Below are 23,365 nucleotides of genomic sequence, written 5' to 3' on the forward strand. Positions count from 1 at the left end.
TGGGTCAGGTGTCTACTGTGAACCAATCAGGTATGGGTAAATAATGTCTATGCGATTGCACAAACATAGCTTCTTGTAACCATAGGAACAAAAGGTTGGAGGAGCAGTTCTTATAAAGTGGGATGGGACCCGGGAAACTGCCAATCTCACACATGGATTAACCAAACAGTAAGGAATGTTCCTGCATCCAATTTGCTTTGGGATTTGAAGCAATTTTTTAACTAAAAGAGAGTGATGAGGCTTGCTGAAAACATATTCTGGATGTGGAAGAAACTGAGGACTTGATTTTTTATTTCAGGTCTACACCTACTCTGATATGTGCCTTTAGACAGTCATTAATCTTCTCTGAACTCTCCATGGAAACATGGGATTATAATACTGAGTTTTTGTGAGGCTAACATAAATGCCTGGAGCGACAGCACAGCGGCTGGAGCGATAGCACAGCGGCTAGGGCGTTCGCCTTACAAGCGTCCAACATGGCCGACCCGAGTTCGATTCCTCTGCCCCTCTCGGAGAGCCCGGCAAGCTACCGAGAGTATTCGATATGCCAGACACAGTAACAACAAAGTCTCCAATGGAGACGTTACTGGGCCCGCTCGAGCAAATCGACGATCAACGGGAGGGCCTTTACCTTTACCTTTAACATAAATGCAAAGACATGAAGAAGGTTTGAAAATTCTCCCATAAAGTATAGTATTTGGAGCTCTTAGAGAAGGATGAGAAGAAGGGAACTATCTAAGGACTTTTCAACCATATTTTCCCATGGTGGATACCAGCACTGTACAAACTCAGGAAACTGGGATCTTGGACCTGGAACCTGACATCTTGACCTTCAAGATGTGTGGTTATCCCTTTTTCACGAGGAGGCTAATGTTGACACCACGCCTATCCAACACCACACTAAATGCAAGTATGTTACATCAAAAATCTGTCACAGTGGGAACTTACAATTGGCATTTCCCTTTCTTGGTATTCCCATTTTGTTTTAACTGAAACTTCAAATTTGGTTACTTCCCTTAAGGTCTTAAAAGCGACTATAACCAAAGGTAAACAATCCCCCAAACTTCCATCACTAATTCAGAGGAAAAAATAATGTTTATTTGCCTTTGAGAAGGAGGTAGCATTATGATATTTGGTATTTGGTGAGATTTTCTTCTTTATTCTCAACTTCATCTCCCCTGCCCTTTTTTTTTCATCTAATTCACGAGCAGGACACATTCATTCATTTTTATAGCAAGCAAAGGTCATTCCTAAATGCTGACTATTGGCAGGTTTATAATTCTTCCAGCAGAGACTGGTAGATAGATATGTCTGCCCCAGCAGAGCAAGATGTAAATTTCCCCCAAGTAAGTGGAGTCAAACTATTTAGTGCAATCATTTGCACAAGGGTTCACAGGTGGCAACCATCTCCCACCCTTACCCTTTATAGTGGAATTTTAACTTACTCTCAGGGGTCTGGATGCATTACCTAGATTCCATTCCTCAATCCTAAATCCTGTTGGTTCTTTTCTGAACATCTCTGCAATGTTCTTTAATTTTATTTCCTTCACCCTATCCAAACCATCAGTGTTTTTTTTTTTTTATCTATCTATGGCATTATTCTCTTAAACAATTCTCTTTCCGTTAATTTCAACCACAGGTTTTATCATGTAACTCCTTTGCTTAAAGTCTTTTGGGCAAATCATGACATATTTATTAGAATGACTGACAAAAAAATGCATTTAAATGCTGCTAAGATACAGAGTAACAGGAATTCTCTTACATTATTCATGTGAAAACAAAAGGCACACCCACCATTCTGGAAAATGTTTTGGATGTCTATTCAAAAATTAAATGTACATTTAACAGATGACAATGATGTCAATTCTAGATACTTTTACTAGAAAATTAAAATTTATGTTAACACAGAATAAGTTCATAAATGTCTATAGCAGCTCTATTCATAATTTCCTCAAGTCCAAGTGATTATCAACAGGTGAGTGGGCATATAATGGAAGATTACTTAGTAGTTTTTTTTAAAAAAAAGATAAACTATTGGATAAAAGAAAAGATCACCCAATTATACTACTTGGGCAAATTATGTAAAATGAAAGAAGCAAATATCAAAGGTAATATACAGTATGATTCAATATACATGAAGTTTATGAGAAGACAAAAATATAATGCTAGAGAAGAGCTCAGTAACTGCCAGGGATTAGAAGGGGAAGCTGTAGTTATAAAGAGAAAATTTTGAGGCTTTAGAACTGTTTTGTATCCTGATTTGTTGGCTATATGAATGTATGTGTGAAATTAGTAGAATTGTACAACACAGTGACCACATGATATTTTTTTAAAAAACCAAACAAAAAATCCTAAGGGCAAAAATTCAGATGACTTGGAATGATATTTGAGTATCTCAGATCTAGCCTACTTTTCTCACCAATTGTGCCATTGATCCTTCTCATCCTAAACTTCCTATACTTAAAGTACTAAAATGGGTTTGGATTTATGGCAGGTCTCTCCAACTATGCCTCTCAGTGTGTCCCATGCCAGAGCAAGCTGTGACCCTGAACCATTGCCTGACCCCTGACGGTGGACTGCAGGTACTGAAGCGGGTTGCACAGTGCAAATAAATAAATAAATAAATAAAGTGCTAAAATGTATGCAGCTCTCTGAACACCCCTAAGAGTCTTGCCTCCAGATTGGGTCTTCTTTTCTGCGTTTCTGTACTCCTATTCACCCTTCATAATTTTCCTCAGAGCAAACCTGCAGTTTTCTTTCTCACTTCTTCCCACCACCAGAGTTAAGAATTCCCTTTATTTGCACAGTACATCTGTAGTTTACAAGTCCTTTTACTATTGTGACTTATGCATTATTATAATGGCTTACTGCCAGCTTCCATAGTCATGAAATGACTTTTCATTTTTGTCTCTACAGTCTTCGACAATGCAGAAATCAACATGGCTCATGTTTAAAACAGAACTCAGACATGGGGGCTTCTGGTTGGGGATAATTCCCAGTCTCTGGGCAGGAGTATCCTTTAGATGAACAGTATTGGTAGGTGCTCTGGACACTTCTTGGTGATCCTGGAGGATCCATCCACTGTTGCCTGTGGCAGCAGTTACAACAGTAGATCAATCTAATGGCCTTTCCTCCTTTGTGGTAATTTCTTTCACACTTGCATCCTAAATTAACCACTGTAACACAAATTCTTGTCTTTGACCCCACTTTTGAGGAAAAACAATCAAACTTTTTCTCAGTTGCAGGAACCTTTTCTGTACCAGTTGCAACAGATTTCCCATTGCAGGAGTAGAGAAGAGGTGCATCTAAGAAATGTCCCCATCATGACCGGAACACATGCTCTCAGAGTCAGGAGACCATGGCTCCTCCCATTTCTATTTATCGATAGTCTTGATAAAAATCTGTCCTTGTCTTAGTCTCAGTTTAGCTCCTTGTTGCAGGTTGTATGTTCCAGAAGCTTAAAGAAAGTTTTGGGTACAACATATTAGTAGATAATTCCTGTGAAATGAAAGAGGAGAAAGCAAAATTAAACCCAGAGTTAAGTCAAAAGAATCTACTGGCCAACCCCACTCAGGAGACGCACACTGCCTCTCATGTGTCTATGGCAGGGCCCTCATGTCCCCATCTCACCTAACACCAAAAACGAGCTGCTCTCGGCAGACTGTGACTTGGGTGAAATGACACTGCAACAAGGCAGACTCTGAAGAAGTGATAGGTTGAGGCTCCCCATGGCCAAATTCTCTGTGAGGTCATCTGGGTTGCATCTACTTGAATCTACTGCAGGGCCTCAAGTAAAATGCCTTCAGGACTGGAGAGGCAAAGAGGTAACATTAGGTGGTGGGCCATGATGTGAATTGGGAGTATCAGGGAATGTGTAACCTTGGGCACAGTGATGTCTCAACTCCAGACGCCTTATGAAGAGCAGGCAGATTGTAGGATGGTGGTTCAAACTCAAGACATTAAACATTGAGTTTTGTATAAAATTTCTAGTTCCTAAATCATGAAGTAGTTTGCCAACTAACCATAATGCGTCTAATTGCTTCTAGATAGTGCCATCTCATCATTCATCCTGGGTGTTCCTGGGGGAAGAATAAAACTTGAGTTCTTGGACCAAGGTTAGTCACTTCACACAGCTGGGAGCTCTTAGGTTGATGGTACCTAGGTAGAGCTTGGAAGGGCACTAATGCTTCCTAGCTGTGGACATCCACTCCGTCTAGGCATTTCCCACACATGTTGTGCTCACTTTGGCAGTGAACTAGTCTCAGAAAGTAAAGGACACCACTAAAGGGCCCCGGATGCTTGGCTTCAAAGGTTCCAGGATCAGTGGCCTGTGTAAAATGAGGCCACATCTGCTCTTGTGCACCTTAATTACACCTTCCCCGGGGCTGGTGGAGCTGGGATTGCAGGCATCTGAGGTCCTGGCCACTCACCCTTGCTAACATGGCAGGCCAGGTTTTTAATTCCGTGCGGTCAGGATGCTAGAGTATGATTTCCCTGGTGAACATTTTTGTTTGGAGAAAGGGAGTAACATGGATATAGGGAACTGATGGACAAATGGAAGGCATTCTCAATAAACCCCACCAGATGTCGTGTGTGTGTGTGTGTGTGTGTGTGTGTGTGTGTGTGTGTGTGAAAAGCCACCAGGTGTTGTGTGTGTGTGTGTAAGCACACATGAAGCTTGTAGTGCTTCAGAGCCACAGAGGCCATTGAGGAACAGAAAAACTCTTAGAGCAAAGTGGTTATCAAGGTCTGATGATGCTGAAGCTACAAATTCCATCCCTCAACTCCATGTCTGGCCACTGAATATTTCACTCTTCCTTGGAAAAGACATAATTTCCCTGGATAGGTCAAGAGTTCAGGAGAAATCTCCCTCTCATTCCTGTGTGCACACAGACAGGAGTGCTGAAGCAACTCAGCTATTTTCAAAGGTCGTCTTGGGGAATGGGTATGGATTCTGGAAAAAATTTTCAACAGCTGCCACAATGACTTATGGGATTGGGGACACACCAAAAGAAATTGTATTTCGTCAAATCTCAGAACTCCTGTTTGAAAAGCAGCAAAAAAAAAAAAAAAAAAAAAAAGACAACCCCCTCAGCACAAACTTATGTTAGAGCTAGTCAAGTCTAGATTCAATGTGGGAGGGACTAGTGGAAGGTTGAAAACACAGGAATACAGATTTCATTGGGACCATTTCTGTAGTAATCTGCCACAGTGTGTTCAGGAAAAAGTTCCTACTTAATTTATTTATTCATTTTCAACAAATACTAATTGAGCATCAACCAGGTGGCAGGCACTCATGGGTACAGGGATTTCAGAGTGAATCTTACAAATATCCCTATTCATATTTTTACAATTTAGTTGGGGAGTTAGACAATATTAAAAATGAATATGCAAACTACAATCAGATGGCAACTATGAACACAAATAAATCATAGAAAGTTAAGTTCAGGGATTTGTAGCTCTGAAGTTGTGGGAAAAAGTCCAAGTAGAGAATAAAATGGCAGAAGAGATAGAGTCCTGAAATACCCTGGGGAAAGATGAACCAAGCCATGGCATTCCTAACCTGGAGAAGAGCTTGGGTGTGGTTCTATTGCCAGGGGCAAGGGGGATACGGCAGCTTCTTGGGGGCATTCCTCAGTCACCCAAAGACCCAGAAGAAACCAAATACGGCTCTGCAAACAATTACTTGGAATCCATATCTTAAGATGGAATCAGCTTGAATAGTACCCCTCCCTCACACCCACAGACCTATGTGGGAGGTAATTTCTATTATCATCCTTTAGCACTCTTTCCTATCTTCCAAATTAGAAGAACTACTAAGAAATTGATGAATCTTAGGTCTAATCCTATTACCTTATTTCTAAGCAGCTTGAATAGGCCAGAAGAGGCTTGAATCACATTTGAGATTGAAGGGGAAAAAATGATAGGTGTAAATCTGCAGTTCTTGGAGCACTACTATTGGAGTAAACTGGAAAAGGCTGAAAAGCCATGGATTGAATCAAGGTATCATTGATAGTTCACTAAACTTAGAATGAAAGACTCTGGTTAAATGTTCTTTCTTCTCACCTATTCATGTCTTTCAATCCCTCCATTTGTGTGTTGAATCTCAGCAGTTCTTGCTTCTTCAAGGGAGGCCTAGCCGAGAAACACAAGTTGAGAGTCACTGGTGCATAGGTAATTTGCAGAAGATTTTTTAGAAATTCTTTTCTTCTCTTTTAGATTGTTTTAGATGTATTTTCCCTATCAGATATATTCCTATAACATACAAACAATATATTTTTAACCTCAAATGTGGTACCTGGACCCTATTTACCAACAGCTGTGACCAAATTTTCCTTTTCATCTCCTCATCATGTCCTCTCACAGAGCTGTGTTTGTTGAGTGTATCCATTTCTTTCCATTTTTTTTTAAATCAAACTCAACCCAACCTGGCTTTCCCCCATGTTAACCAACAAAATTGCCTTTGGTGGGACAGTCAGTGACTCCCATTTTGCCAAATTTGTTGGTCATTGCTGAATACTCGTCTTGGTTAGTTGACATAGTCATTGGCCCATTAATCACCATTTCTCTTTGGTATTCTATTTCTTCCCTTGGTGCTCAGGTCACCACACTTGGCTGGTTTTGTTTTCTCACACACTCCAGTCCTTCTAAGCTCCCATTTCTGCTTCCTCCTTCCACCACCTCTGAATACTGGATACCCCAGGACTCCATTCTTGCAACCCTTTCTAGTCTCTTCCCTTTACTGTATCTTACGGCTACCTATGCACCAGTGACTCTCAACTTATGTTTCTAGGCTAGACCTCCCTCTTAAGGTAAGTATACCCAGCTGCCTCTTGACACTCCAACCAGGATTCTTCAGAGGACTAACTCAATTATGCTTTTAGTAACAGTATCCTTTAATCTTAGTGTCATGTTGCAGAAAGGCTTATTTCTCATTCATGCTCCCTGTCTTCCTATAGGGAAGGAAGAGGCAACGATGATGGAAGAGGCAGAGCCTGCAGAAGCTCTGGGAAAGGTCTGGGCCCCTGGGAATGACTTTTCTTCCTCTTTCTCCAAGGCTGCCGACTGGCAGCCCGGGGCTGGTCTCCAGTGGCTATTGGCTCCTGGGGAAAGTGGGCTCAGGAAGAAACACTGTGGGTGTGCAGCAATAGCGATGGCTTCTCCAATCTGTTCCCGTCAAGTTGTAATTGCCATTTCCCCCAAGTGTGGTTTGCCTCATTAGGCTTGGAATAAACATCTTATATTTTTGTCTCAAATTCCATTCTGGCTTTCTTTCTGGTGACCTCCTTTTTTCCCCTGTGCTTTATCCTTTTCTGCTTTGCAGAAAAAGGTAGGACTAATGAGCAAGAGATCATGGTCTAAAAGGTTATTATCAGGATGCTTGATATTTGCAGGGAGTCTTACACTCTAAAATATGTATCCTAGAGAGATGCTAGACCCATATCAGTGAGAGGCGTGGGGGCGGGGGAGTTGGTGGAATGGAAAATAAAACAAACAGATACGGTGAGAGAAAGAAAGCATTTTAGTACAGAAGTCCCACACATCTTATAATATCATTTGAAATACAATGTTTTATAATCTCTTTCATTTTTAACTTCAGGATAAGGAGAGAAACCAAAACCCCTACTCTGTTTTGGTAGCCTTTCACTTTTTTGTCTCACTGAATTCTGTTCATATAGAAAAAACAACATGAATAAGGGAGATGATTTTACTCCAACCTCTCCTGGCTTATGCTTATATAAGATATCTCTGAAGATACTTCTAGTCACTCTTAAATCTCTTTGATTCAGTTTTTTTTAACATCAGAAAGCCATATGAAACATTTTTTTCCTGATCCTCCCATTGAAACATTTTAAAGTATGCTTGGGCTCCATCCACCAATCATCCAATGTATTTGATGATAGTTACTAAGGTCTTTGCTAATCAGACATCATACCGTTTAGGGCAGGTTGGTGCAGAAGTTAAGTATGGGGAAATCATGTGGGGTCTGTATTCACAGCTTCAAATCTTCTCTATAAGGAAGGTAAGCAAAAGTCAGGTTCTCTTTATACATATAGCAAAAGTGAAGATGAGTTAGGTGAAGATATGCAAAAAAAATCAGCTGGTTCTTGTCTTCCAGAAGAACCTTTGACACATTTCCTTTATATCCAAATAGCAGCCCAAACATACTCTTTTAGGCCAGCTCTTTAGCAACTTATAGGTACATTTTAAGTCCCATCCATTTTCATTGAGAAAAAATCCTCAGCTTTGATACAAAACTTTTTAATTATAGGTAAAACCTCAGTTAACTCTAAACTATTTGCATATGACCCAGAAAGTAGAGGAGCAAATCACCTGAGAGTCCCCATATCAGCTGCAGGCATTTTCTGGGTCTGCATCTATCATAGGTACACCAGATATAGTAGGAACTTAAAGCAAATGAGAGGACAGGAAGCTTTGACCCAGGACCAGCAGGAATCCTATTTTTTCACTCTGTTTTTTACTCTGATGGACACAGTCTCATCTATTGGGCTGACGCAAAGGATCAGCCTAAGTAGAGAGAGTGGCTTAAAAGCTGCCTGTGGAGCAGGAAAGGTAGTTAAGAGGTTTTTTTCCCCTGACTGCACCAAAGGCAACGATAGGAGGATGACGTATTGTGTTAGGCCATTATTTAAAGTGCTCATTCACCTCTACTAATCTCTGCCACATCTCATCTCCTTTCAACATTTACACTATTGTAAAATTTCTTTTAAAAATTTCTATTTATTATATTTGAGGTACCATGGTTTAAAAAACTATAATTAGGTTTTCATACATGAAACATTTCACCACCATCACCACACCCTCCACCACTGTACTGCCATTCCTCCCTCTCACCCCTCCCTGTGGTAGGCCTTCAACTAAATACCAGTTCTCAGTTTCTGTGGGCATTTGTTATTTCTCTACTATGATTCTTTATCTAACATATCTGAAAGAGACCACTCTGTGTTCGCTCCTCTCTTCCTAACTTCACTCAGCATGATACTCTCCAGACCCATCCACATAGCAGCAAATCATGATTTCATTCTTTCTTAAAGCTAAGTAGTATTCCATTGCATATATGTGCCACAATTTTTTAACCTATCTAGTTATCTGGTTTTTGACACTTGGGTTGTTTCCAGATATTAATTTTTGTGAATAGTGCTGCAATGGACATAGGGGTGCAAATGTCTTTTCTGAATAGAGTTTTTTGGGCCCTCAGGGTATATTCCAAGAGATGAAATGGCTGTGGCATATGGAATATGCCATATGGAATATGTGGCATATGAAGGGAGACATTCATGACATTGGCAACTATTGCCCGATCTGCCTATTGTCTGTCATCTACAATTTGTTCACTCAAGTCATCCTAAATAGGATTGGCAGAACACTAGATGAAGGACAACCATGCGAGCAAACCATGTTCCGCAAAGGATTCAGCACCATCGACCGTATCCACACGATAACCAAGCTCATAGAGGTTTCTCGGGAGTTCAAGATGCCGCTCTGTTTAACGTTCATTGATTTAAAGAAGGCCTTTGATTCTGTTGAGACGGAAGCGGTCATTGAAGCCCTAGCCAATCAGGGCATTCAAGCTCAATACATCAAGGTCCTCTGTGAGCTGTATTGCGGATTCACTACTAGGATCTCACCATTCTACAAAGAAGTGATCGTTGATGTCAAGAGAGGGGTGCGGCAGGGTGATACCATTTCACCGAAACTCTTCAGTGCCACCCTTGAGAACATCATGCGACGACTGGAATGGGAAGGAATGGGAGTGAAGATAGATAGTCAGCAACTACGCTACCTCTGCTTTGCTGATGGCATTGTTTTAATAACACCAAACATTAGCCAAGCGGAACAAATGCTGGCCAACTTTGACCGTGAGTGTGGAAAGGTCGGACTACAGCTGAATCTTAAGAAGACAATGTTTATGAGAAACAGCATCATTCCTGATGCCCCATTCGCTCTCAACGGAACGACCATCTCTGAATGCAACAGCTATGTGTACCTAAGTCGAGAAGTCAACATGACAAATGACCTGGAACCTGAGCTGTGCAGGAGGAAGAGAGCGGCATGGAATGCCTTCAAGAGCATCGAAGAAATAGCTAAGAGGACGAAGAACCTCCTGCTCCGGGCACATCTCTTTGATTCCACTGTTCTTCCTGCATTAACATACGCCTCAGAGACCTGGGCCCTACGCAAAAAGGATGAGAACACTATTCGGGTCTCCCAAAGAGGAATTGAAAGAGCTATGCTTGGAATATCACGTTTCACTCAAATGAGAGAAAGAATCCGGAGTTCCAACCTCCATCGACGATCAAGAATCAGGGACACTGTCTCATTTGTCAAGATGTCAAAAATCAGATGGGCTGGTCACGTAATGAGATTTAAAGACGACCGCTGCACTAGAGCTGTTACCGACTGGATTCCACAGGATGTCAAAAGACCGCATGGCCACCCACCTACCAGATGGTCAGACTTCTTCATCAAGATCATGAATGATAGGTTTGAAGCTCTTCATGTTCCTAGAGCGAACAGACGCCATTGGGCTACACTAGCACGCAACAGGGACAAATGAAGACGTTACTGGCGCCCGCTTGAGCAAATCGATGATTAACAGGAAGTCAAGTGATCATGTGATATGGAAGCTCAGTTACTAGTTTTTTGAAAAGTATTTATATTGTTTTCCAAAACGTTTGAACTAGTTGACATTCCCATTAGCACTGAATGAGAATCCTTTTCTCCCCACATCCATGCCAGCACTGGTTGTTTTTATTTGGGATGCGTGCCAGTCTCACTGATGTAAGTTAATATCTCATTGTTGTTTTGATTTGCAGAGCTTTTTCTTCATATATCTCTTGTCCGTCTGTATGCCTTCCTCTTTTCTTTCCTTTATTTAAACACCATGGCTTACAAAGTTGTTCATGATGATTTGCTACAGACGTTCAGTATTCCAACACCAATTACACCACCAATGTGATCTTCCCTCCACCATTGTTTCTGTTTTCCCAACCACCTCTCAAGCCTTTCCCCAGAGTATGCTCAAAATATTTTATTATACATTGTTTATTACCGCTAAATGGCTAATACAATGATAAAATAATCACTTGTATCACTTGTCATCCCGTTGCTCATCCATTACTCAAGTGGGCGCCAGTATCATCTCCATTCATCCCTGTCGATTGCTAGTGTAGCCCAATGGCATCTACTCGCTCCAGGAACATGCAGAGCCTCAAACCATTTGTTCAGGGTCTTGACAAAGAAGTCTGACTATCTTGTTAGTGGAATGCCAGGCATTCTTTTGATGTCCCGTAGAATCTAGTCAGTAACAGCTCTAGTTCAGCGGTCATCTCTGAATCGCATTATGTGTCTGGTCCATCTGATTTTTGATGCCTTGAAAAACGAGACGGCATCCTGATTCTCAATCGTCAATGAAGGTCGGAACTCCAGATTCCTTTTCTCTCTTGGGTGAAACGTAGTATTTCAAGCATAGTTTTTTCAATTCCTCTTTGGGAATCCCAAATAGCATTCTTGTCCTGTTTTCATAAGGCACAGGTCTCTGAGGTGTATGTTAATTTGGGAAGAACGGTGGAGTCGAAAAGATGTGCCCAGAGCCGGAGGTTCTTCGTCCTCCTAACAACTTCTTCAACACTCTTGAAGGGGTTCCATGCTGCTCTCCTCCTCCTGTGCAGCTCGGGTGCGAAGTCGTTCATGTTGAGTTCTTGACCTAGGTACACATAACTGCTATGTTCGGAGATGTTCATTCCATTGAGAGCAAATGAAACATCAGGGATTAATCCGTTTCTCATGAACATTATCTTGGTGAGATTCAGCTGCAATCCTACCTTTTCACACTCAGGTCGAAGTTGGCCAGTGTTTGTGCTGCTTGGCTAATGTTTGGTGTTATTAGCCCGGCAAGCTACCAAGAGTATTTCGCCTGCACGGCAAAGCCTGGCAAGCTACCCTTGACGTATTCTATATGCCAAAACACAGTAACAAGTGTCACAATGGAGACATTACTGGGCCTGCTCGAGCAAATCAATGAACAATGGGAGGACAGTGACAGTGACAGGTTAGAATGATGTCATCAGCAAATCGGAGGTGGTATGGTTGCCATCTATCTTCACTCCCATTCCTTCCCATTCCAGTTATCATATGATGTTCTCGAGTGTGGCACTGAAGAGTTTCAGTGAAATGCTATCTCCCTGCTGAACCCCTCTCTTTACGACAATGATCACTTCCTTGTAGAATGGTGAGATCCTGGTAGTGAACGTGTAATACAGCTGTTGGAGGATCCTGATGTACTGAGTTTGACCACCCTGTTTTGCCAGGGCTTCAATGTCTGCTTTAGTCTCAACAGAATTGAAGGCCTTCTTTAAATCAATGAACGTTAGACAGAGAGGCATCTTGAACTCTTTTGAAATCTTAATGAGCTTGGTCACCGTGTAGATATGGTTGATCATGCTGAACCCTTTTCGGAACCCGGCTTGCTCACATGGTTGTCCTTCATCTAGTTTTCTGCCTATTCTATTCAGGATGACTCAAGTGACAACTTGTAGACGATGGACAACAGGCAGATCGGGTGATAGTTGCCTAGGTCATGGAAATCTCCCTTCTTGTACAACAGAACAGTCCTGCTGGTTTTCCATTGGGAATGAAACTTGCATTCAGGCAGGTAGTGTGTGAAGAGCCGAGCCAGTGTATTGACGAGTATTGGTAGCAGATTCTTCCTGACCTTGTCTGGACTGGGTGCTGTACACTTCTTTACCGATGAATTGACGTGTTGGATTCCAAAAGGGAGAACTTTGGGAATGACATATCCATCCTACAGAATTTGGTATGTGGGCAGGTGGAAGTGGCTATCAAAGAGATCCGAGTAGAAGTCATGGATAACCTTCTTCATTGCCCTTCTGGAAGATATGATAGATCCATCAGGACATTGGAAAGCAGTCATCTTGGTCTTATAGTTGGTAAAGGACAGGTGGACATTGCGAATACTTTTCTTGTCTTCTTCCACATCAGCCAACACTGCTGCTCTTTTTTAGAGGTCTCCTTTATTGCTTCTCTGCACTTCTTTGTGAGCTCAGACATTAGCTTGTGATTGCCTGAGGCTTGCGCCAAACCACATTGGTGAATGAGCTCAATAGTTTCCAAAGAGAGGCGTCTTTTTGTGGCTTTGTTTTTCTTGGCATTCCTCACACAATAATAGAAGTGCTGAATCAGTTGATCATATTCCTCTTCGATGTTAATGATGGCATCTTCTCATATTACCACAATAGTGTCAAAGAGCTACCAGTTGGTGGTCATTCCGGGAGTTCTTTTCTTAAATTTTGCAGTCTTTTCTCCCCACTCTGTGAAGTAGAATTTTGCATGAAGGAGATGGTGGTCTGATCCTGTTTGGAATTTTGGGACAACAGCAACATTGGTCAGGCAAAACCATCAATTGAATATGATGTGGTCAATTTTGTTGTGGAACTGTCCACTAGGAGACTCTCATGTCAACATTTAGATTCGGCCTTCTGAAACTGCAAGTTATCATAGATGGTCTTGGTCAACATGATGAACTCAGACAGTCTCTCACCCTGTTTGTTCCATTCTAGGCCATGTGTTCCGATGTGGAGTTCTTTGGGCGACCTTCTCAGTCCTATTTCATCATTTTTTTTCCATTTCATTTCATCATCCTGTTATTCGTCGATTGCCTCGAGCAGGCCCCAGTAACGTCTCTTTCATCCTAGCCCTGAGATTATATTCAAGGCTCTTTAGGAGAATGAGCCCCATCATTGTTACTGGTATTTGGCATATTTGGTACGCCACGGGGAGTTTGCCAGACTCTGCCCTGTGGGCAGGCTACATTCGATAGCCTGCAAATTTGTCCAAAGTAGGAAAGAGACAATAAGATGTCATAAAAAAAAGTTTTGATAAGATGTCGCGCGGCCGCATTTGCGGCCGCGTGGTTCCGGGATCTAGATTTTATAGTCTCTGAGTCTTGGCCGCTGATGGGATTACACGGCGCCAGGGGGCCAGGTGGTGGGTGTGACCCCCGCCTACTGGAATTTGGAGGATCTGGGTGGAAGATGCTCGACTCCAATTCGAGTAGGCTTGGAGGTCTCGGCCCCAGAACCCGCGTGGCTTTGTCCCTCTGCCAGTACCTTCATGTGTGCGGAGAGTGGTCTCAGCATGGTGGTGGCTGGTCCTGGAGGTCTTCGGCTGCCGGAGCCCTGGTCTGGGCGGGGAGGAAAGCTCAACCCGCTCCCCTCCAAGGGGCCCCGGGAAGGAACACCCAGGCGCGGGGGCAGAAGACTGCACTGTTCTCGTCCGGGATCTGGATTTTATAGTCTCTGAGTCTTGGCCGCTGATGGGATTACACGGTGCCAGGGGGCCAGGTGGTGGGTGTGACCTTTAAATCAAGTAGAAGTTGAGCTTTCCTCCCCACCCCAACCAGGGCTCCGGCAGCCGAAGACCTCCAGGACCAGCCACCACCATGCTGAGACCACTCTCCGCACACATGAAGGTACTGGCAGAGGGACAAAGCCACGCGGGTTCTGGGGCTGAGACCTCCAAGCCTACTCGAATTGGAGTCGAGCATCTTCCACCCAGATCCTCCAAATTCCAGTAGGCGGGGGTCACACCCACCACTTCAGTCCTATCTTGGCCTTAAAATCACTGACAATGACCTTGTAGAAGGTGTGGTCTTCTTTATAGAACTTCTCCAGCTGCATGTAGGACTTCTCAATTTCTTCTTCATCGTAGTTGAATGTTGGTGCATAGATGATGAAAATAGAAACTGCTGGCCATGAACCATGTCTATTCAAACGTAAGTGTCCAATTTGGGTTGTTTGGCATTCGAATGAAACAATGCTCATGGCCAAGTTTGCCTTGGTGAGCACACCGACACCACCAACACCTCTACTGTCACATGTTCCGAGGAACAGTTCTTCTCTGGTGTTGAAAACGGCATGATGTGATCAATGTCTTCTTGTCTTGGTCAATCCAATGATGACGTACTTGATCTTATGTTCTTGCACCATCACGTCCTCGATGGATGCTTCTGATGCCAGTGTACGTGCATTAAAATAATATTTCAGTAAAAGACAATTTGTGAAAATTGTTGTATCTCACCAGAGGGACATTAAGTCTTTGTCTAAGGGTTTACTAAGATGTTGTTACTAGTTGAGTCTTCTGTGTTAATGTTTTTGTTAGTCTATCTTAGTTAGCTTTTACATTATATTCCCATCCAATATGATGTGCTCCTAATGGGATGTTAGTATTGTAGAGTTTGAAGATATCATATGCTTCATAAAATCCAGAATATTTGACTGGGCATTGAATTTACATAGTGGTGGTCATGGACTGTGAATTCGGCTGTGGGGCTTCCAGAAGTATGGGGAATTAGGGGAGGTTGCCCACCCTGAGCCCATGAAATCCCAGAGTTTTCAGTCAAAAACACCTGTTCTACCTAAAATTATTGTCAATTTGGCATCTCTGTGAAGCTCAGTCATGGGGTGGTGGAGTCAGGCTGTAAGCATGGTTGCAGCTATTTGGTATGTGTGGGGTGGGGCTTTGGTGGGTGGGAACTTAGCCAGTCCCCCCTCCTAAGATTGCCCCGGAGATCACAGCTGGGGACTAGCATATCCAAGAAATCTTTGTGGCAATTGGTCTGTTTCTTGATATAATTATGAGTCTCTGGAGCAGGGCCTGTAGATGAACTTATGTGGCTGTGGAGGTGGAATGTGGGTGTCTGTATGTCTTTTTTGACAAGGTTTCTATTCTGAATTTTCATGTTCTTTGTTTTCTTATTATGGTCTTTAAAAATAGAATGTAAATACCATTTATGAAAGGATATTTGGTTTATCTTGACCATGTTTTCTCAAACAGTGCCTGACCCAGAGATGTCTAATACATATTCACTGAAAGCTCCAACAAAGAAGAGACTGTGAAAAGGGTTCTTAGAGAGGCTTACCCCAAAGTCATGGCAGGTAGTGGACAGGATTGTGAATATGACTGACCTACCAAGAATCAAAGAAATTCAGAAAATAGTATAGGCTGGCATCCAACTGTACTTCTTCTAGCATCTTGTCCCAATTTTCTCATCTGTAATGGGTTATATATAATACATATGTGCATACACACACACGATAGTTTTATTTATTTATTTATTTTTTGTTTTGGAATTTTTTGGTTCAGGCTTACTCCTGGCTCTGCACTGAGGGCTTACTCCTGGTGATGTTTGGGGAACCATATGAAGTGCCAGGGATTGAATCCAGGATGGGTTGACTGGGTGCAAGGTGAGCTCTCTACCAGGGGTACTATCTCTCTGGCCCCTGGGTTAAGAATATTCTGGAGTATTTACTCTGTGCCAGGCTCTGCACTGAGTTTTGGTTTTACCAGATATAATTTCCCCTTTGAATTTCAATCATATGTCCATCCTAAGTAAACAAATAAGCACATGACCCACCATAAAAAAAAAACACAACAGTAGAAGAGTGAGGGTGCTTTTCTGGATGGTCAGTGAAGAACTGAAGAAGGCCCAAATCCCTCCTCTGACAGTCTTAAGAAGATAGTGCAGATAAGAGAAAGAGTATGCACTAAGGAATGAATCCAGGAACTTCATTAGTGGAGGAAGTGAAAATCCATGTCACAGTATTTCTAAACTGTATTAAAACTAGAAGCAAGATGTGAGTGCGGCTAATAACAGACCAGAGACATTTCATAGACTTGTGATGATTCCAGAGACTCAATCATTGATTCACTTATTTAACAAAGGTTGAATGTCTTCTATAGATTGTAGCACCGTAGCAATGTTCTCCCATTGTTCATCGATTTGCTCGAGCGGGCACCAGTAACGTCTCCATTGTGAGATTTGTTGTTACTGTTTTTGGCATATTGAATATGCCATGGGCAGCTTGCCAGGCTATTCTGTGCGGGTGGCATACTCTCGGTAGCTTACTGGGCTCTCTGAGAGAAATGGAGGAATCTAACCCAGGTCGGCCACATGCAAGGCAAATGCCCTACCCACTGTGCTATTGCTCCAGCCCCTTTCATAGGTTAGGAACTATTATCTGCATCTGAAGGCACAATGGTGGAAGAATAAATTTCTTGTTCATAAGAACATTTGCTTTATATGATAAAGATGATAAGACAATATCAGGATTAGTAATATGTAAGAAGGTGACAAAAGTTATAGGGTAAAAAAGTAAAATGAAGACAGGACAAGCATAACATCACAAAGAATAGTTTTTCCATCATGTTGGAGGTGGGCCTCTGAGAAACATGATAAGCAATATGCTCATAAGTATGCATATTTGAGTACTCAATTTGTTGTTCCATAACAAGGGTTAAATAGGCTGATAACCATGGTGAAGATTGATAGTGATGATGATGATGGTGACTGTGGTGATGTTTGTGACATTGGTAGTGATGATGGTGATGGTGATGGCGATGCTCATGTTGATGGTGATGATGAAGATAATAATGAAGAACACCAATAGCAGGGACAAGATAAGGGAGTCCTTTGAAGAACCTTCTCCTAAAGCCCTTCATTAGGAAGTATCCTTCTGTTCTGTTTGTCCAGTTGTGCTTACCTCAGTCCTTGAGTCTGGCAGGGCCTTAGGAAGCCCTTTAAGCAGCAGGAGAGATGCACAAATGGTGGCCAATTCCTCCAGAAATTCATCTTCCAAAAATTGTTTTCCATCCATTTTGCTCCAATTCCATTTTATTTATTACCTAGCAGTGAGCAGATGGAGCCATTTTTCCTCCGAGCTGTTGAAAGAGATGCATTGCAATCGTACAGCAGGCCCGGGGGCTGATTTATGGGCTGTGTGCCACAGGAGCCAGGCCTAGTGCCCCTACCCATGGCTGCAGCTGGCAGAATGTGACGGTGTCTGGGCTGACTCCCTCTGGGCTCCATTGGAGACAGATGTGATAGGTGCTGACATGCTGCCTAGTAAAAAGATGCCTCATCTGCTCCCACCTCATGACCACATTGGACTCTCTCCCACAAGGCCCCTAACCCTGGTCTCACTCCAGCAAGCATGAAGGAAAGAAAAACTTTCTTGCGACAAAGGTAATTTCTGATACCGCCAAAGGAATCCCTCTGTACATCTTTAATCATCTGAGTTTTCTGAGAACTGCCCAATTGAGTCATTAGCAGTTATTACTAGAAGATAGTTCATGCCTTGACATTTTCTATTGAATGTTCAGTTCCTTCATTCCAACTTGAAAAGATCATGACTTTATAATATGGCCTATACCCTCATATTATAAATACAAATTAAACCAAATCTTTCTTGCATACTTGCTGAGTGACTATGAGTAAATTGTCTAATTTGCTTAAACCTTTGTTTCCACATCAGTGAAATGGATAATTTCTCTTTCTCATAAGGTGAGATAGTGGATAAGGGTTGCTCACTATGCTATGAGTCTGCAATGAATGTTCAAGAAATGTTGCTTGTAAACAACATTAGTTAAAAATTTTACTGTCATCTCTCTCCTTTTGAGTGTTGTGGTTTGTAAAAGAGACATTGAGTGGCAATCATGTTCAGTCTATTGTCTACTCTCATCACACATCTCCCATCCTGAGAGGAACCTCCCAACACCTTTTATTTGGTGCTCCCTTCTCTATCTGAGCTGCCTTTTCCCCTAGCATGTGTGGCTGGCCTCAAAGCCATGCAGTAATCCTGCTGGTACTTATCTTGGCCCTGCCACAGAGGTAGGGTGGGATGGGGGGGATGGGAGTGGGAGGGATACTGGGATCAGTGGTGGTGGAGAATGGGCACTGGTGGAGGGATGGGTATTCGATTATTGTGTAACTGAAACCAAAGCACAAAAATTTGTAAGTCTGCAACTATACCTCATGGTGTTTCACAAATAAAAATTTAAGGGAAAAAATATAAAAATTTTACTGTCTTGTCAGAAAGATCCTCCTATGTTCATTTGAAAACTGAAGTGTTCCTATCCATATGACTTATGACGGGTGCTTTATTCAAACTCAGCCTCTTAATTTTTATGAAACCAAGATAGTAACTACCTCTCAAGGTTCTTGGAGGAAAGGAAACATGGTTTATAGAAGTTTCGTATACAAACCAACATTGTGTAAATCAGGTTTGTTTGTATCTGTAAGATGTGCTTTCTACAAAACTGAAACCTGACAGCAGTCTTGCTGCTCCTCTTCCAGCACTTGCAGCTTTGGGGCTTTGGGTGAAATGAGCAGTGCAATATTCCTCCCTGCCTGGTGCCGACCCAAAATAAATTAAGCAGGAGTTGATTTTGGGGCTGTCCTTGAAACAAAGGGCTTCAGCATATTTGGGGGAATTTGGATAGCAGTCTGGAATCTTGGTCACTCCAGGTTTGAGCATGGTTGCCTTTCTTCTGAATGTCTCCTTTGATGGTCTCCAGGCCTCTCTCCTAGCAGATCTACTTTGGAATTGGGCTGGTCACTGAAGTTATGTTCTGGAAGAGATCTAGAGCACCTCCGGTCTAGTAAATTCATCATCTTCCTTGCTTGAGGTCTGCCGAGTGCTGTGTTCTGTCTAGAGCCGTCAGGGCAGGCAGCCCAGATACAGTGGGGAGAGTCCTGAAGGCGTTCTCTTCTTCCTTACACCTTTCCCCCACCATCCTCACATCAGAAGGTGTGTTGCTGGGAGGGAACTGAGTAGGGGAGTTCTGCTTTTAGTATCAGCCTGAACCTGTGATACTCTGGATCTTCTCAGATTCAGAAAAAACTCTAGGTCAATAAGTCCCCAAAGCTGCTTTGGAGCAAGTTTAGTCATCTTTGGCTCTGTCTCAGATCAGAACCTAAGTTCCTGGTGGTTTCAGCTTCTCAGTGAATGGGGCCTGGTCTAATAATACCCTTCCCCTTAATATGTTCTGGGTCAACCTTGCCTCCCATGCTCTGTATCTGTTCTGTGCAACCTGGTGACCTAGAACGTGTGGCCATGGGCCTGAAGCTTTCATTCAATTTCAACTTAACCACTCTGTGGTTGGTGACCACATACTGGACAGCGCTCAGCAAACGCCTCAATTTTGTGGACTCAATATTCACCCAATAAGATTCACTGGGGAACATTTGAGGTACCAACCCCAGTGCCAATCTGATCCTTGCTGGGAGAGTGGAGACTCCTGAGAAGAGAGGATTTGGTGGAAGTTCTGTGCCTCAGAAAGTTTCACTTTTCTCACTTGGAAGAAAGGAAGGGTTGAGAGAGTGGCTGGCAGAAGCCCACACTGGACAAACCTACAGGCATCAACACCAGAGTGCCAGGCGGCTTGGAGGCCATGGCACCCACAGCAAAGAAGGAAAGCCTTATGAGCTTTCTCAGGGGGAGGAAAAGGGTTCATTTTACTTTAAATTGTATTTATTTGGGGAGTCATATGCTGTAATGTTGGGAGGCTACTCCTTTGGGCCAATCCCGGCTGGCAGAACACTGGTTGGCCTTGTGTGAGGCAAGTAAGTGCCTTAACCCCTGGATTATCTCTCCACCCCAGAAGTTTTGTGCATATTCTTATTGAAAATTAATCAGAAAGAACTTTATGTTTTATAATTTTAGGGCATTTGCCTTGCAAGGGGCCAACCCGGGTTTGATTCCTTCGTCCCTCTCAGAGAACCAGGGAAGCTACCGAGAGTATCCTGTCTGCATGGCAGAGCCTGGCAAGCTCCCCATGGCATATTCGATATGCCAAAAACAGTAACAAGTCTCACAATGGAGATGTTACTGGTGCCTGCTTGAGCAAATCAATGAACAACGGGAAGACAGTGCTATAGTGCTATTAAGGCACAGTGATTTACAAAGTTATTCATGATTGAGTTTCAGGCATACAATATTCCAAAACAAATCACATCATCTGTGTCAACTTCTATCCACCTATGTCCCCAGCTTCCCTTCTACCCCTGCAGCCTGCCTCTGTAACAGGTACTTTTTAATTTTTTTTAAAAATTTAAGCATTGGGGCTTTTTTAATTAAATTTTATTGAGTCACAGTGAGATACACAGTTACAAGGTTGTTCATGATTTGGTTTTAGCTGTATTATATAATGTTCCAACACCAGAGTATATTTCCCACCACCAATGTCCCCAGTTTCCCTTCCCCCCCACCCCATGCCTGCCTCTGTGGCAGGCACTTTTCTTCTCTCTCTCTCTCTCTCTCTCTCTCTCTCTCTCTCTCTCTGGCTTTTTGGGTCACGCCCGGCAATTCACAGGGGTTACTTCTGACTCTGCACTCAGGAATTAACTCTGGTGGTGCTCAGGAGACCATTATGAGATGCTGGTGCTTGAACTAGGGTTGATTGTATGCAAGGCAAATGCCCTATCGGCTGTACTATCTCTCCAACCTCTCTCTCTCTCTCTCTCTCTCTCTCTCTCTCTCTCTCTCTCTCTCTCTCTCTTCTCTCTCCTCCCCCATATCTCTGTCTCTCTCTGTCTCAGTCTCTCTCTACATTCACTGATAGTGTGGAGAGGTTTTGTTTTAAATCCAGTGCTTATATGTTTGAGATCCTTAGATAGGAGCCAGGTAGAAGCGAAATGAATTGGTATCTATTTCCTATGAGGCCAAAGCATGTACCTATGATAGCCTTTTGTACTAGCTCCTCAAACTTCACAGCATCTTGGGGCTGGAGAGATAGATAGTAAATAGCATAGGGTGTGCACATGGTCAACCTGAGTTTGATCCCTAGGACCCCATGTGATCCCCAAGCCTATCAAGAGTGATCCCTGAACACAGAGCCAGGAACAAGCTCTAAGCAACTCTGGCTATGGTCCGAAAACAAAAACAACAAAATGATGGCATCTAGTGTAAGCCAAAGTCAGAGGAGTAGCCCACAGTGGGGATGAGCCAGGATGGTCCAGGCTGATGACTTCTGAGGCAGGAAGGGCAGAGCCAGAGCCTGCCAGTTGATCCTCTCTCTCTACCCCCACAGCCTCCAGGCTGCTGGGAATTCACTGAGACCACCCTGGGGCCTGACAAGGGCGCTCCTGAGGCTGGGCGCTCAGCAGCAGGACTTCATCACACGCTGAGCTTGGGAGCACAGTCTGGGCTGGATCAATGCGGGAAGTGGTGGGTTGAGATGCTGGTGCTGCTTCCGAGACTGGCTGCTCCCCTGAACCATCGCATCTCTCATTGCACCCCTGGGGTTGCATTTTCTTTTAGGCTTTATTTCAAGGTCAAGGAGGAAGTTACCTTCAGGGAGAAGGAGGTCCACCCTCCTGGAATACTGCAGGATAAAAATGAGCTTCATCTGCATAGGTAAACAAACACGGGTTTGTGACTCCCACTGTGTCCTTGACTGGGGTGGCAAGAGCAACCTAAAGTGATTCATCTGCCAGGTATCTTCGCGGCAGGCAAAACTTTCTCCTTAAAGGCTTTTTTACACTCGAATAAGTGCTAAATAATAATAATAATAATAATAATAGGCCCAAACTGAAACTCTTTCTCGGGAAGAGTGTCAACCTCACCGGATGAAGAGCTGGAGCTCTCCCTGGGACTGAGGGGTGACAAAATCCAGGCTGATGAATGCCGACATCCTGAATAAAATCACTCCATGCCTTCACCTAGGTCAGGAAACGACATTGTTTTCCTGAGCCTCGGTGACAGCGAGGTGACAGAGATTAATAGCTTGGTATTGACTGAGCAACTTCGAGTTCCTTATCTCTGTCAAGTCAAGGCTGTGTCCAAGGGCTGAAAGTGTTATTAGACTTATAATTGCAAAGACATTTAAAGGGTTTCCCCTTAAGGGACTATGAAATCCAATAAACCTTTCACAAAACCTCAAGCACCGAAGTGCAAAGCCCCGTCTGGGAGAGCGGCACGCTCCCAGCCAAGCGCCAGGGAACCTTGAAGCCGCCAACATTGAATAATGTTTGATTTATGAAGTTGGTTTTGAATTTGTATCAGTTGTTTTATTAAAAATATATGAAAGGAAGTTTTAAATATGAGCAAGGCCTGTAGGCGCTTGTCTGTACTGAGCTGCTGTCTGGCTCTTGTGGACCACTGATCAGGGGACAGAGGAGGGTGGCATGGGGGGCAGGGGTGGGGGTGGGGGGCTAATGGGCAGGGTTCATTATGTCTGATGGGGATTAGATATCTATTTCACACCCAGGAGTATGGAGCAAGGAGGGGAAGGGTTCGGGGTATGTGGCATCATAGCTAAGGTGCGGTCAGTTGGTAACGTGGCCCTGGGGACATTCCACAGTGCAGGACCACATTCATTCAGCACATAGCAACACTTTTGGAAAAGGAATTTGGGGGTCCATTCTGGACAGTTTCAGCAGGGAGCTGTGAGTGGGGCAAAGTGAGGTGTAAGGAACCCACACAGGAAATAGGGGCTGAGGACTCTGTGCCTCAGTTTCCCTTCTGTCAAACACCAGGATTGAAGT

The 23,365-nt window shown here is 43.2% G+C and overlaps 1 non-coding gene across 1 annotated transcript; it reads left to right on the forward strand.

The window, feature by feature from the left end:
* Window positions 1-2,471: 2,471 nt before the first annotated feature.
* Window positions 2,472-2,605, forward strand: LOC130044579 (small nucleolar RNA SNORA42/SNORA80 family). The gene has a single exon (XR_008795433.1). It is a non-coding gene; the product is annotated as a small nucleolar RNA SNORA42/SNORA80 family (small nucleolar RNA).
* The last annotated feature ends 20,760 nt before the right edge of the window (window positions 2,606-23,365 follow it).

This window comes from Sorex fumeus, unplaced genomic scaffold (assembly GCF_029834395.1).
Source record: "Sorex fumeus unplaced genomic scaffold, SorFum_2.1 ptg000122l, whole genome shotgun sequence".
In the NCBI taxonomy this organism is placed as follows: Eukaryota; Metazoa; Chordata; class Mammalia; order Eulipotyphla; family Soricidae; genus Sorex; species Sorex fumeus.